We start from the raw sequence: 16,313 nt of genomic DNA, 5'->3' as shown, positions 1-16,313 counted from the left end.
GGTGCAGCGGCGTCTGGATCGCAGACTGTCCGCGACTGTGGCTGACTGGTCCTTAGCACCCAGCCTGGTGAGGGAGGATCGCCCCGCCCACTGGGGGGAGGGATAGGGTGAGGGCAGAGCTCAGACCTGGGCCTCCACGGTTGATTAACTGTGGAGGATGCACTTTGGGAAACAGCAGGAGAAAAGCTTTCCCAGCTGGCAGTGACAATGGCAATTTCTCCGCTTTGAGCCTCAGCTTTTCCTTTGAAAAGCTGAAAAATAATTCATTTCCTATGTACCTCCTAAGAATTCTCACTCAGTCATTCATGCAACAAATATTTCTTCACCTCCCAGGATACAGGTACAAGTAGAAAACTCTATTAGTAAATAAAAATTATAAGGCTTATGCTGGAGGAATGATAGTGACTGGGCCAACCAAAAAAGGAGAAAACTGAAAAAACACATAGAAAACAAGCAAAGAAATCAAAAGAAAAGAGAATGGGGCTTTGACATGTGAATAGGAGTTCACCAAGTATAGAGCGCTGCTAGGGAGATGGGCACTGAAAAAGTCATGGAGATCATATTTGTAAGAGCAATGGCTGGGAAGACCTTCATCTTCAGTCTCTTACATCACTTTATCATATATTCTCTATCGCAAGATCCAAGCCAATGCCCATAATTTAGAAAGGAAAACACCAAAGATTTCCATGAAGAATTACTTGGAATCCAGCTCTCTCACGAGATTCAAATTTCCTCCTGTCCTGCTCCCGGATGCAGTTTACACTCACTTGGGTGCCTATACCTGCCTCCTGCACCCAAGCTCATGACCGGTGTTTACCATACAACCAGTGTGGGCACATTCTGGGCAAATGTCCAAACTAAAGGCCAGGGGCGTGTAACCACCGAACATAACCCCCTCCCAGCCCAAGCTTTCCCTCCTTCTCAGGTCCCTCTCAGGCTTCTACTTCCCCTTCCCCGAAGACTCTGAAGAACTAAAATTTCCAATGTTGATTCAGCATAGAAAGAGTAAAGAGAGTGAGTGCCCATCATCCCACGCTCTGAGAGGGCCCAGCTGAGCCGCTCTGCACCACCAGACGCCAGGGACCTGGCAAACTTCCTGTCCAGAACACTCCCAGCTACCTCTCCTGCACCTCCCCCAAGAACAGAGTGTCCACCTGGCTCCTTCTTGCACCAGAATGAACTAGCCCGCTGACCTAGGAACCAGGTAGGGGTGGGGGCCTAGTCTGAAGTTCATGGTTACAGACAGCGGCTGGGGGAGATGCCCCTCCAGGAGGCACATGGCTGCATGACAGCACAGCACAGGGCTGTAGGGAGGTCTCCTCTGGCATCCGGGGCTCTGGACTAGGAAGGGCGGGGGTGGGACGGGAGGAGGACCTGTGTGCAGAAGCAGCAAGAGAGCAGGGCTGGGTGCAGAGAGGCTGGTGGAGGAGTGCAAGGGGCCTGGCGCTGGTCAGGGCCCAGGGTCAGCAGGACTGGGCCCCGCGGTCTCCAGGAGTGGCAGGGTTGAAGAAGCCCCTCCTTGCTCAGGGTCCCCAGGCAGACATGCCCAGGAGTTTACGTGACTCCTCTGTGGGGGTGGTGCAACCTGCTGATCCCAGCTTCGGGTCTGCCATCCAGTCCCAGCAGCCAAGCCTCATGCCCTGCTGTTTCCCCTGAGACCCTCTGGCACAGCTTCCCATCTATGGCCTCTGAGGAGCCTGCAGGCCCTGAGTGTGAGGAAGGGCTGCCAGGGGACTGGTGACATGGCCAGGCAGTGCCCTTCTCAAATCTCATTTGGATTAAAGTGTTGAGTTCCAAAGGCCCTTGTGCTGGACCAAGTCTTTCAGTCTTTGCTGCTCTGCACAGGATGGGCTCTGGATGGGCCCCTCTAAAGATGTCCTGAGGAAGCTACCGTGGAATAGCAGGGGGGCTTCTTCCCTAGCAGGTGCCCGGTGTGAGCTTCCTCCCTCTGAGCCTTTGGAGAGGAGCCATTTCTCCTGACTCAGCTGCCATGGGAGTCTCAGGTGACAGGCAGGGTGTGGGGCACGAGGGACCCCAGAGTGAGCGGCTGCAGGGGCGCTGGGACCTGATTACCCTGCTGGGGTCCTGGCCCCACAGAGCAGATGCCAACTCCCCTCCTCATCACCTGTCTTTCCTCCCCTTCTCTCTGTTTTCCATTTTCCATCAAGTTCCAGTCAAGGGAAGACCCAGACACTCCATGTGAAATTGTGAATTTATCCAGGGAGTGGGAAAGGCAGGAAGATAGGTGAGTGACAAACAGGTAGACCCATAATACCGGGAGAGATCGGGGCCCAGGGCGCCGGCAGTGACATGGGACTTAGCAGGTATAGTAACGGCTGCCCAAGGTGTGCTCGTCCTAGTCTCTGGAAGAGGCAAGTAAGCCTGTTCTATCTGAGTGGGCCCGTGTCCTCACAAAGGTCCTTATGAAAGAGAAGGTGATGTGAAAACCCAGCAGGGGAACATTCGAAGATGCTGCTGGATTTGAATGTGGACAAGGGCCCAGGAGCCAAGGAGTGCCAGGATGGCAGCTCTAGATGTGGGAGAAGGCAAAGAGAGGGAACCTCTGCTAGATCCCTGAGAGGGCGCCCGGCCCCCATTGTGGCTGTGTCCAGGGAAACCCACGGCTGACTTCTGACTCCAGAGCCGTCAGAGAATAAGTGTGTGTAGTTCTATGTCCCTGAGGCTGTGGTCAATTAGTTTAGCAGGGAAAGGAAGTGAATCCAGGGACAGGCAGGCAGGCAGGCAGAAGGGGAGAAAGAGAGAGAGTAGAGAGAGTGGAAGAGGCAGGCGATCAGGGTTTAGGTGGACAGTCAGAGATACGGGATGGGGTGGGGGTGGTAGTCAGAGACAGATGGAGAGATAACAGAGAGGGAGCCTGGAGAAAGGTGAGAGCACAAGGGCAGAGAGTCTGATGGGCAGGAGGCAGGAGACGAGGTAGACTGGCAGGTGGGCAGAGAGAAGCAGGAAGTGGCAAAGAGGCAAGGCCAGGAGAGAGTGACAGGGAGACAGGATGGCGGGCAGGGGCCCTCAGAGCTTGTCCTCGTCCCCACAAGGATTACAGGAGCTTCTTGAGCTGCAAGTGGATCCCATTTTGGGACCTCAACACAACTCTTGGAATGGGAACCGCGACCCTGGAGGGATCCAGTGTGAGCTCAAAATGAAGCAAGGTCAGGGCCACGGCCACCTTCATCTCGTTCATGGCAAACGGCTTCCCGATGCAGTTCCTGGGTCCGGGAGGGAAAAGGAAGTGAGTGGGGCTTGTAACCAGGCACAGGGCATCCAGGGCTCTCCTCCATGTGCCCCAGATCAGATCGCTGCCTTACATGCCTCTCTGAACGCGCCACCCAAGCCTTGGTGGACACGCTCCCCCGACCTTTACAAGCCCACCTCTCTGCACGACTAGCTCCTGACTCCTGCCTCTGCTGTCAGCAGCACCAGATCCTCTTGGGGAGGGTCAGTGCTCTAAGCCAAAGAGTCAAGTGAAGCAGTAAATGTGAATTAGCCCTTTGTTCACTCATCCACAGGCAGTTTCTGGTTTCAGGCCAGGTCAGGGCACTGTAGGGGGCGGGCTGGGTCACTCTCGGGTCCCGGTCATCTGTGGAGAAACACGGGGACCCCAATCCCCAGAGAGGACAAGACAGAGTTGTGTAAGGAAGTCAGGATGGCGACAGGGAGGCTTCCTGGAGGGGCCACGGGTTAGTGACCCTCAATCTGCTGGACCATTTGCCTCCCAATGAAGGGTCCAAACTCCTGTCTCCCCTCAGCCCTTCAGTCAAGCTGCCTCTGGATCCTTTCTGTTCTACTCCAGAGACCACCCTCCTCCCATCCCTGGGGCTCCTCACTGGCCTTTTCAGTCACCCTGCCTCCCCTCCCTGTACTGAAGCCATGCAGCTCCAGGCCTGCTCTGCCCTCTACCGCAGGGAGGACACGTCCCAGTGCCTCAGCTGGCATCGTTGCCCTCTCTGGGTTGTTCCTCACTCACCACGCACCCGTCCAGCTCCTCTTCCTCACTCAGCTCCTGCTGAGGGCCCCTTCCCCCACCTCTGCCAGCCACATGCTCACCAGGTCGCTCCGCCTCTGCCAGCTGCACTTCTTCCTCCCTGGACCCCCAAGACACCATTAGTGTTACTCAAGATACATCATGGTCCCCTGAGCAGGGCACTGTCAGAAACATGGAATGTTCAACAGTCTGCTCAATGAAAGAATGAGTGAGTGAAAGAGATGATGAACGTTTGATGTCTGTCTTGTAAGGCAAACCTACTGACCACTACACATGGAAACGTCACATGTCTGTCTTGAAAAGAGCTTGCTGTTTTTTGACTGTGAACTCCTGGAAGCAGGGAGTGTCTTTCGTCTCCGTGTTCTCATCTCCTAGTACATGACTTGGCACACAGTGACAGGCTTAATAAATGGTTTTAGAGTTAAATAAAGTTAATTGAATTGAAAAAAAAAACCCAGATGGAATTAAGTGTTAATTCTGACCTATGAATTGAGCCACCTGGTCCCCCTGTCCTCTAGTGGCAGCTGCATGACGTGCAGCCCATGTCTACAAGGAAGGATGGACCCTACACATCCTAGAGCCAATTCTGAGCAGGTTTTGCATCAAACGTGTTCTGTGAAGGTTAATTCACCAACTGAAAACTTCACAAAATTATGGATTTATGAAAAAACCTTGCTTCTCCTTGTTTCTACTAAAAAGTTACAAAATTATGGGACTTACTCTTTCAGAGGGGGATCTGTAGTCTTTGAGATTTTCACAGAAGTCATTTTGGGGTGTATCATCCAAGTCAACAGCTATTTCCAGGGTGCTTTTCCTTCCAGGAATTTTTCAAATGCACGTGTCAAATACAAAAGTGTGGATTTTCTCTGAAAAGCAATTGATTGTCCTCCACGTCATGTTCTTGTTTGTTTGGTTGTTTGTTTGTTAGTTTCTTCCCCAACTACACTCTGTAGATTCTGGGACTATGGCATATAATCCCTGCTATACATAAAGAATTTTGTCAACTGGAAGGTGTCATAGTTATATGAAAATGCAGTCTACACTTTGGTGGCATTGACTACAGAAATAGGGAACACATACATGGCAGGGATTTTTCTCTACGGCCATGGCAACTGATCACATACATGGCTTGAACCATCAGGACAAAGGAGGCAGCTGGAAATCCAAACCCATGTAAACACCACTGATACAGTGGGAGGCTGGTTGGTGAATTAAGTAGAAAAGGCAGCAGGCTTGACTAAGAATGTGTGTAGAGAGAAAACTACCTTTTATGATGACTGATGATTGTGAAAAGCAAACATCTGAAGCTTAGTTTTCATAAAAATTCTAAAGATGAAATGTCAGACACCTTAAGGGAGGAAAACCGCAGGAACGTTGGAGTGGCCACTGACAGGGAAAAGTGGCTGGCTGTTGTGGAAGTCAGGAGGTCAAGGTCTCTGTGCCGTGCCCTCAAGGTCTTCTTAAGCATGGAGACCCATGCCTCCTTCTCAACACATTAACATACAAGGACATAGTGCATACACCACATAGGAATATACACAGTCAGACACATCAGGAAGCACCCAGTGACACCCGGCTGCCCAAGTGCAGAAAGCCTCACCTGGATCCTCCTGAGAAGGCCAGGAGAGCATGACTGTGTTGAGAAGACCCCAGTGCAAACCGGGATGGGTCAAACACCTGCAGAGAGAACACCGCGGCCGGGACACGTGGGGTCACACTCCTCTCAGCAATGCAAAAGGGAACAAGAATCCCCGATGGGGGAGCAAGAAGAGGTGTTGGTCTGGAGAGAGCATCCCATTCCCTCCTCCCACAGCCACCATACCTCTGGGTTCAGCCACACCTTCAGGTTGTGATGAAGCCCATAAAAGGAGAGGGAGACTGTGATTCCTGTGGGGAATGGAGGAGAGAGGGAAGACGGATGGTACCCAGAGCAGCAGGGGGCATGTGCAGCACAAAAGGCTGGGAGCCACCATGAGAGCCAGCCTCCATCACTCTGAATGCAACGATGCTCTTGCATGACAGGTGGGCTGGGTGTGACAAAGCACATGAGCACTGGTTAGGAGTAGGGAACCATGGCCCAGGATTGAAAAGTAAAAGGAATTGGAGGCTTACATTTACGAGCACCTCACATGACAAGTCACATTTATCAAGTGTCATCATGAGCCCTTGGGGGAGGTGCATTAACTCATTCAATCCTCAGAGCAGCCCTCAAGGAAGGCACTCACATCCCCTTGTGCAGATGGGGCACCTGAGCCTCTGAGACGTTAAAGGGCGTGACCATGATCCCACAGTTAGGAGGTGGCCGGGCTGGGATTCACACGCACCGGGAGGTGAGCCCATGGGTGGCCTCCAAGCATGACAGGGCTCTCCGACCTGGGCATCAGCTGCTCTCTGGCATCCACATGAGGGCCCCTCACAGGTTGGGCCACCTGACCGAGGACAGTGGACTCGCTGAGCTCCCTCGTTCAATGAGACCCACTATGGGAAGAAGAAGATCTCCCCCTGCTTCTGTCTGCTTCCCTCTTAAGATTTCACAACTCGAGGAATCAGAACGTTAGCCCTCCATTACAAGACTACATTTAGGAACTAGCATTTGCTTTTTGAGATTTTGTTGGTTTAATTTCTGGGTCAAGCATTTTAAAAAAGTCATCCAAACCACAGAGTCAATATTAATGATCTTCAGGCAGAAATAATCTCCATGCCATCCTGGAACTGGGAAAGCACATTTGTATTTTTGATCTCTCATGTGGTCTCGTAGAGAGTTCAGGTTAGTGGCGGCGGTCAAGTTCATACCTGCAGGTCAGGAGTGTCCATCAGGGAAGGTGATGGGCTTGCTGAGCTCTCTGCCCATGAACGGCACTGGCGGATAGAGTCACAGTGCCTCCTTGATGCACATGGTGGTGTAGGACATCTGATCCAGGTGGTCTCTGAATTCAAGTCCATCCTAAGGCCAGGCAGGGCCAGACAACCAGGGGTTCTCCCCCAGCTGAGTGTCAAGTCTGTCCTATTGCGTGTGCACTCACCTGGTGATGGAGGCACCATCCCCCAGGAGGATCTGGATGACTTCCTGGCACCTCTGCTGATGCTGAGGGTGGGAGGCCAGAGCATAGAGGGTCCAGGAGATGCCAATGGCTGTGGTTTCATGGCCTCCAAACATAAATATGTGTCCAATTTGGCACGGAGGTCCGTGTCAGACAAGATGCTCCCATTCTCCATCTGCAGAGGCAGGGCAAGAGTGCAGGGTTTGCCCTTCCTCTGTGTTTCTGGTGAAAGCCGCAGGCCTCTCCTGCCCACACTCACTCTGGCAAAGAGGAGGATGTCCAGGAAATCCAAGTGCCTCTCGCTCCTCACCTTCTCCAGCTCTCCCTGCTTCTGCAGGGGAGACTTCCTCAGCTGGATCACTTCATCTATCACAGAACAGTGGTTCCCAGCAGAACTGAGACCTCTGGGGGCCTTAATCCTGCTTCTAGTGCAATCCCATCTGCCCCACAGGCCCAATCTGGGTTCCAGGTGGACGTGGACAAGAGTGGGCTTGGGTGTGCATGGCGGGGCTGAGAGCTCCAGCATCATCTGAGGCAGGTCGGGCATCCCCTCAATAGCACAGCCCGGGAAGGCTCTGCCTGAATGCTGCTGGGAGGGGGCCTCATTCACTCATCACCAACGTGGTGACACATGTACCTCCCTGCACATCACCTGATCCCCACAACATCTTGGTTCCCAACCCCTGCCCCAGGGAAGCACTCAGCGTGGGTGTGTATGCCAGCTCCTGTAGAGGAAGCAGGAGTCTGGGCTCTGCCTGAGGGGTCCAGGCCAGGCCCTTTCACATGTGCTGGTGATGGGGGGGAGGGGGGAGCAGCCCAGAAGGAAGAGCAGAACCTGTGTGTTGATGGGTAAGCTGGCAGGCCCGGTGGTGCCAGCGGCCTTTAGGAGTCAGTCTGTAGATGATGTCATTCTGGTGGACGATATTCCTCAATCGGGAAGAAAACAGATATTCAAGGTCCCTGACGGCCTGGATGTAGGACTGGGAGTTCCTGGAGGGAGAGGATGCAGAAGAGACTGGCGTGGAGGGAGCCTCTGGGCTGGAGACAGAGTGGGTCTCTGGGTGGGGATTCCTCAGTCAGTGGGGACAGGCCGCACTGAGGCTTTGTCATTTCTGCCCTACAGCCCTGGAGACCCTCAGTGCTTTACCAGTGGCCTGAGCAGCCAGGCTTGTCCCTGTGCAGGAATCAGGGACCTGTGACTGAGGCAAGGTTGGTCTGGGTGGAGTTTGACTGTGGTCCATGGCTCTCTGCATAATGTTGCCATTTGCGCTGAATAGCATCCTTGCTGACCTACCTGCCTCTCAGGGGAGTCCTCCCCAGCTGGTGAGATCAGGACCCTGCCCGTGAAGGATTGTCACTGACCTGTCTGTCTGGATGCTGCCCCGGTGGCTGAAGGCGCACTTCATGATGGCGTCCAGCGTTATTAAGGAGATGTGTTCAAAGATCTCCAGATGTGAGTCCTGGCCGATGAGCTCCTCCCACTTGTCCTGTGGTGGGAGGGGGACATTGACCCTGCTCTGCTTCTTCAGAAGGCCTGTGCTGACAAGGCCAGGCTCTCTTTGCCTCTGTCTCTCTAAATCCTTGGATGACATTTCCTCAATTTCCACCCAGTTTAAAGCTCCAGCACATGTGTAACATGATGCCCATTTTCTCAGAATCTTTTATTATACAATTATCCATGTTGTCTCAAAATATTCTGAATTAGTTCTGACTTTTTGGAACAATTTACGATGCTCACCACCTTGTGGCAGACCAGAAAGCATAGTTTTACAGGGGACAAAGAGGGAATCCTTTGTGTCCTGAGATCGTAGCTGGACAGGTGGTGGCCAACACTAGTAGGCAAATATTTCAAGGCCAGGAGAAGCTGAAGGAGCTTTGCTGGCGCTGCCATGAAGGGGCATGAGGGTCTTCAATTCCTTTCATTCATCCAATGTTAGCTGAGACCAGCTGGTTCCCAGTATGGTTCGAAGGTGATGTTTCTGAAGACCTGTTCTGTGAATGTAGACTTGGCCTCATTTTCTGCCGTGAGTGTCTCAGTTCCATGCAGAAGCTCTGGACCCCAGGCCAGAGCCCACCTGAGTGCCATCCTGGGATGTCCAGTCTGCTACTGAAGCTGCCGTTGCCCAGGCTAGTCAGGGGCAGCTTGTGCTGCTGTGCAGGGGAACGAGCCTTGCTCTAGTGCGCTCAGTGAAGACATCTAGATGATAGGAGAGTGAATCCTGAAAACACCACAACCCAGCTTTCCCTTGGTGAGGGGCACATTGTGCATTCAAGCTGGTGCCTGCATCCTCCTCTGTGCCATCCAGTTTTAGGCATCTCTGTCTCATAGTAAGTTCGGAATGCATCATGCTGGGTTGGCTGTATCTGATGGATGTCTGAGGGCACATGTTTCTGCGAGTGGACTTTGTCATCTGTACTGGATGTGAGTGGGTACAGGTGATGAGGGATGGACTCACCAGCATCACTCGGACTGAGTCTGCAAGGAGACGCACATAGGGCTTCAGGATGTCATAGTGGAAGGCTGGGGTCAGCATCCGCCGGTGCTGGAACCACGTCTGCCCCTCCACCACGAGCACACCATTCCCTGGACCACAGATGGGGGTGTGTGTGGGTCGGGCAGACTGGATTAGAGGATGACTGGGGACAACTTGGGAGGAACCAAGGGTGTCAGAAGAAGGCACATCATGGGCAAAGACAGGAATGGCCAGGACAGTTCAAGGATGTGAATTTCCAAAATGGATGGTCCGTAGGATGTGATTATGACAGCTCTGAGATTAAGGTTGGAAAATAATAGGGAGGCAGCTGATAGAAGGACTTGACTAAAATCAGTCTGAGAATTTCACAGAGCACTGAGAAGGGGTGAAGAAGAGGCTGAGCAACAGGACAGCCTCAGCACATTACAAAGATGAGGCCATTATTAGAAGAAGAGAAATGAGGTTTGCAGCAGAGATGCGGGTGGTGACAGGGTGCCTGACCCCTGTTGTTCTCCGTTAGGCAAAGGGGCAGGTCTTGGTAAACCTAACTGGAGAGAGGACCACAGTTGTGTTTAAATGTACTTGCCAATGCAGGGAATCAGGCATCTGTAGGCACCATAAGACTTTGGATCTGAAAGGCAAGGAAGGAAGGTGGAGGGGAGTGAAGAAGGCAGGCGCCCTGCAGAGCAGCAGTGGTCCAGACCATCGGCTGCAACTGACAGTCTGTCTTAAGCCGCCTCCCCCTGGGTTCCCAGCCCTGAGACTCTCTGTCCTGACCGTCACCTGTGGGCCCAGGCAGGCAGACTCGGTGTCCTAGCAGCAGAACACCCACAGGACTAAGATGGTGAATCGGCATGAAACCTAAGTTCTGTTCAGTGCCATAGAATAAGACAGAAGCCTGTGGTTTTCCTACAATTTGTGGTGGTTTGGCCATTTCAAGACCCACGACAGGCAACAGTGAGAGGTGCCAAAGCTACATCAGTGTGGACAGGGAAGTGTCTCCCAGAATGGCATCCTCTGAGTTGTGTTTTAAAAAGAAAGAAAGGAAGAAGAGTGAAATCAGCCCCACCCAGGTGTGTAAGCATTCACTATAAATAGATAATATCGACCCTAGGCTGTCTTGCGGGCTGCAAGGATGGTTGGTAGAGAGTCAGGTATTCCTGGCTGAAGTGCTGGGAAGAGTTTCTCCTGCTGGCATGTGGGTTTCACTGTCACCTGATCTGCCCAGGACGAGCTTCATGTAGTCAGGGTCGTAGACCAATACGCCGGCTCTTGTCCCGAACAGCTGGCAAGCACAGGCACTCGGGTATTTCTCTACCCTGTTTCAGTAGGGCTTGCAGCTCGCTCTCCTCTTGGAACTGTCACCAAGGGAAAGATACATCGATAAAACCCTTCTCTGAGTTCCAGTGCTGGAGTGGGGGTGAAGAGCAGGATGGGTACAAGGAGGTCCCTCTGGATCTCTCAGCAGAACTAAGAGTTTAGATCTATTGCTTATGGCCTGGGCTTGGAGGCGGACTTGCTGGCTGTCCACCTTTGTCCCAAGACCAGATTCTGTGCCATTGTCAGGTACAGCTATGGGCCAGCACTAGCAACTGCCTACAGAAATATACATGATGGATAGACCCCCTGGTGTACAGCCTTTTGAAGGTCATTCGAACCACATTTGCATGAGCCACTTATGATAATTCTTATTACTTGGTATGCAGTTCTGTCATAGAATTTTATTATTTAAAGAATGAAATAGTTTATTTCTAAAAACAAATTTATAAACTAATTTCCTTTTGCCATACTGGTTTTAATATTTTTTTTCTGTTTTCTTTTTTGTTTTCAATTTCATTTATTTATTTTTTTTTGGGGGGGGTACACCAAGTTCAATCATCTGTTTTTATACACATATTCCCATATTCTCTCCCTCCCTTGACTCCCCCCCCCACCCTTCCTCGAGTCCCACCTACCCTCCCCGTCCCAGTCTTCTAAGGCATCTTCTATCCTTGAGTTGATCTCCCTTTGTTATACAACAACTTCCCACTGGCTATCTATTTTACAGTTGGTAGTATATATATGTCTGTGCTACTATCTCGCTTCTTCTCAGCTTCCCCTTCACCCCCCACCCCCTCCCAAACCTCGAGTTCTCCAGTCCATTCTCTGCACCTGTGTCCTTGTTCTTGTCACTGAGTTCATCACTACCATTTTTAGATTCCGTATATGTGAGTTAGCATACAATATTTGTCTTTCTCTTTCTGACTTACTTCACTCTGTATGACAGACTCTAGGTCTATCCACCTCATGACATATAGCTCCATCTCATCCCTTTTTATAGCTGAGTAATATTCCATTGCATATATATGCCACCTTTTCTTTATCCATTCGTTTGTTGATGGGCATTTAGGTTGCTTCCATGTCCTGGCTATTGGAAATAGTGCTGCAATAAACATTATGGTACATGTTTCTTTTGGGATTATGATTTTCTTTGGGTATATGGCCAGTAGTGGGATTACTGGATCATATGGTAGTTCTATTTGTAGTTTTTTAAGGAACCTCCAAATTCTTTTCCGTAGTGGCTGTACCAACTTACATTCCCACCAACAGTGCAGGAGAGTTCCCTTTTCTCCACAACCTTTCCAATATTTGTTGTTTCCAGATTTTGTGATGGTGGCCATTCTGACTGGTGTGAGGTGATACCTCATTGTGGCTTTGACATGCATTTCTCTGATGATGAGTGATGTTGAGCATCTTTTCATGTGTTTGTTGGCCATCTGTATGTCTTCTTTGGAGAAATGTCTATTTAGGTCTTCTGCCCATTTGTGGATTGGGTTATTTGCTTTGTTGGTATTAAGCTGCATGAGCTGCTTGTCTATTTTGGACTTTAATCCTTTGTCCGTTGTTTCATAGGCAACTATTTTTCCCCATTCTGAGGGTTGCCTTCTTGTCCTGTTTATGGTTTCTTTCGCTGTGCAGAAGCTTTTAAGTTTCATGAGGTCCCATTTGTTTATTCTTGATTTTATTTCCATGATTCTAGGAGGTGGGTCCAAAAGGATGTTGCTTTGATGTATGTCATAGAGTGTTCTGCCTATGTTTTCCTCTAGGAGTTTTATAGTGTCTGGCCTTACAGTTAAGTCTTTAATCCATTTGGAATTTATTTTTGTGTATGGTGTTAGGAAGTGTTCTAATTTCATTCTTTGACATGTTGCTGTCCAATGTTCCCAGCACCACTTATTGAAGAGGCTGTCTTTTTTCCATTGTATATTCGTGCCTCCTTTGTCAAAGATAAGGTGCCCATATGTGTTTGGGCTTACCTCTGAGTTCTCTATTCTATTCCATTGATCTTCCTTTCTATTTTTGTGCCAGTACTGTACTGTCTTGATCCCTGCGGCCTTGTAGGATAGTTTGAAGTCAGGAAGCCTGATTCCACCAACTCCATCTTTCCTTCTCAAGATTGCTTTGGCTATTCAGGGTCTTTTGCGTCTCCATACAAATCGTAAGATTTCTTGCTGTAGTTCTGTGAAAAATGCCATTGGCAATTTGATTGGGTTTGCATTGAATCTGTAAATTGCTTTGGGTAGTACAGTCATTTTCACGATGTTGATTCTTCCAATCCAGGAACATGGTATGTCCCTCCATCTGTTTGTGTCATCTTTGATTTCTTTCATCAATGTCTTAAATTTTTCTGCATTCAGATCTTTTGCCTCCTTAGGCAGGTTTATTCCTAGGTATTTTATTCTTTTTGTTGCAATGGTGAATGGGAAAGTTTCCGTAATTTCTCTTTCTGCTGTAATATATTTTGAATACTATCCCAGCATGCATAGAAATGGTTGTTATTTTGAAAGATTGTTTGGGATGTATATGGCTACGTGAAAGAAATTAAATACTAAATTCTGTGTGTATAATATTATTTTACATATTGAGTGTGTACACAGTTGTAGGACACATTGTGGATGTATATATATGAAAATGGTACTGAACTAAGATTTGATATGTGGATTTTTTTCTGTCACTTTCCTTTACCAATATCCAGGAACTTTATGCACTTCCCACTGCCTAGAGGAAGCTTTTGAAACTCCTCAGTGTGGACCACAAAGGCCTTTGCGCTCTGGCTTCACCTTCTGTCTTCTTGCCTCCTGCCGGGCTGGCAACTCCACAGGACCCGTTGCTCTGCCCCCAGGATGTGGCTGCCCATGCCCCTAGCAGGGGCTCCACCTGCTCACGCTCCTGGGCCTTTGCCCATGTTCTTCCCTCTACCTGGTGTGCCCGTCCTCTTTGCCACAGAGCGACTGCCTCTCCTCTGCTTGGAGACGCAGCTTTAATCACCACCTCTGGATTTCTCCTCAACATTTGGTCCAAGGCATGCTCCATGCAGCCAACTCTTCTATAATCCAATGGCTTCTGTGTACCTCAAAGCAACTCCTGCCACACTGGTAACCTAATCTCAGCCTGCATCCTTCTACCATCAAGCCTCACCAGCGCGGAGGCATCTTGCCTACTGTGGGAGAGCTTCCTCCACCCAGCACATATTTATTGAGCATTTCCTCTGTGCCAGGCACTGGTTGAAGGCCCTGAGTTAGAATGTGGCTCTAGATGCTTGTCTGTTTGGAGCCTCTGGATTAGCAGAGGAGACAGAGGGATTAAGAGGCCCTGACGGTTGTAGGGAGTCATGAATGTGTGATGGAGGGAGATCCAGCCTCTGGGGAAGCTTTGGGGATGGCGCCCTGACTCCAACCTTAACATTAGAAAGCTCTTGGTCATGTACTTGCTCATTCATCGAGTCATCATTTATCCAGATGCTTTCGGGTCACAAAGATCCACCAGAGACAGGCTCTCCCAGAAGGAGCTCACAGCTATGATGCTGCAGAAAAAATAGCTGAATCGGGTTAGCACTGCCTTTTGAAAAGGACATCTAAGGGAAAAGGAGTTGTGCCCTCGGCTCCTGGGAGACCCAGAAAGACATGTTGGGAGAGTTGGCTTGGGTTTGGGCCTTGGAAGACAGAAATAGGAGGGACAAGGTCATTGTAGGTACAGGGCACATAAGAGCAGAGTGCCAGAGGCTGCAATGCCCAGGCAGGCAGGGAGGACCCTCTGTAACCTGGGGTGCAGGAGACTAGGAGGCCTGAACACCCAGCAGGTGGGGAGGACCCTTAGTAACCTGGGATGCAGGAGTGTAGGAAGGAGAGGGGAGAGAGGTACTGGACCAGCCCACATGGGACTCTGGCTGTTTCCGGTTCCTGTCTTCTGGTCCACTCTACTCAAATCATGCTGCAGAGAGAGAGAGGTCTCAGCTCCCTGCAGCCGCTGATTTTCTCCTGACATTTGTTCAGCCCACAAAGCCTTGGTGAGCCCCTGTCCATGTGGCCCCTGACTTTCCTGTGAGCCCCCACGCCCCCAGGCTAGTGCTGCCAGAGCTGGGTGGGGAGGTGCTGCCCCTCCCCCGCCTGCACGCTGCTCCTTCCCCTCCTTCCCGTCCCTCCTCTCATTGGAATGACCTCCCTCTGTGCAGGCTGCTTGCTGGGTGCTGGGGGTGAGGGGGATCACACCTTAACTCCAAGAGCTCATAGTCCAGTGAGTGAGGCCACCAGGCAGGCGACCGCACCCTGCTGATGGTGCAACTCAGATGTCAGTTCCCCTTACCTGGTGCCATCTTGGCAACCTGGCTCATATGTGCCAGCAACTGGTCAGGGTTTAACCACTGAAATCATGAGACTGGAAAATCCCTTACTCATTACAAACCGAGCCAGTTTGTGCCTGCAGCTGCCATGATTCCCCACCCAGCAGGTGGGCCTCTTTTCCTGTGACCTGAAACATTCTGAGATTCCTGTCTGTCATCTCCATGGACAGTGCACCCATAGGGCGCCATCCATTAGACCAATGTCTGTGCTCCCAGGCAAGCTGAGGGCCAGGCAAGCAGAGAGCATGGGATTGCGGGATGGGGCAGGGAAGCATCTAGCAGCCTGTTTTGGGAGAACAGCTGAAGCTGCTCAGCCTGGAGAGCAGGGAGAATCAGGATGGAACAGCCATTGCCCTCAAAGTGCGGGGCTGCCAGGACAGGCTGCAGATCTACCTGAGGAGAGAGTGACAGATCCAAGGACACCCGCACAGGGTCTTGGGAGGGAGTGAGCTCCCTGGACTGGGATGAGGACCAAAGACCTGAGAGGTAAGCTGGGTTCTTTTGTGGGACCACGTGCTTATCACACAGCAAGACTGTGTCCCATGAACTTGCTGACCAGGACCATGGTCTGAGGGCCTCGGCCCACCTTACCCTCCCCTCCCCCGTCCCGCTCCATCCTACCTCCCGCAGGTGCCCATAGAGCCAATGGGAAGGAGGAGACTTGAACTGCTGGAGGGCTTTGAGCAGCCACTGTCTGCGCAGGTAGAGCTGTGCCGCCTTGAGCAGAAGCAGAAGCAGGCCGAGCAGGGCGGCCACTTGCAGGAGCCCAGAGACGCTGCCCAGGGCTCTTGTGGGGCTCAGCACAGAGATGCTCATGGTGCAGCGGCGTCTGGAGCACGGACTGTCCCTGAATGTGGCGGACCTCCCTTGAGCACCCAGCCTGGTGAGGGAGGATCACCCCACTCACCTGGGGGAGGGATAGGGTGAGGGCAGAGCTCAGACCTGGGCCTCCAGGGTTGTAGTTGTTTTCTTGGTATTGTTTGTTTTTTTTTAAACTGAAACCAATCTCTCTTTTGTTACAAAATGTAATATAAAAAGAAGATAATATTTGTAAATAGAAGTGGGAGGTTGAGTTGTACCAGAATCCTGCAAACTGCCACATGCTTACTGTATAAAAAAGCTTTAAACCAATCATAATA

At 51.0% G+C, this 16,313-nt stretch overlaps 1 pseudogene; it reads right to left on the bottom strand.

Annotated features, from left to right (window-relative positions):
* Window positions 1-3,027: 3,027 nt before the first annotated feature.
* LOC130858248 (cytochrome P450 4A11-like) lies at window positions 3,028-15,990 on the bottom strand (annotated as a pseudogene).
* Between the last annotated feature and the right edge of the window lie 323 nt (window positions 15,991-16,313).

The sequence above is a fragment of the Hippopotamus amphibius genome, chromosome 1 (assembly GCF_030028045.1).
Source record: "Hippopotamus amphibius kiboko isolate mHipAmp2 chromosome 1, mHipAmp2.hap2, whole genome shotgun sequence".
NCBI classification, from domain to species: Eukaryota; Metazoa; Chordata; class Mammalia; order Artiodactyla; family Hippopotamidae; genus Hippopotamus; species Hippopotamus amphibius.
Note: the sequence above shows the minus strand (reverse complement) of the source record. Positions and strands in the feature narration are given on the sequence as shown.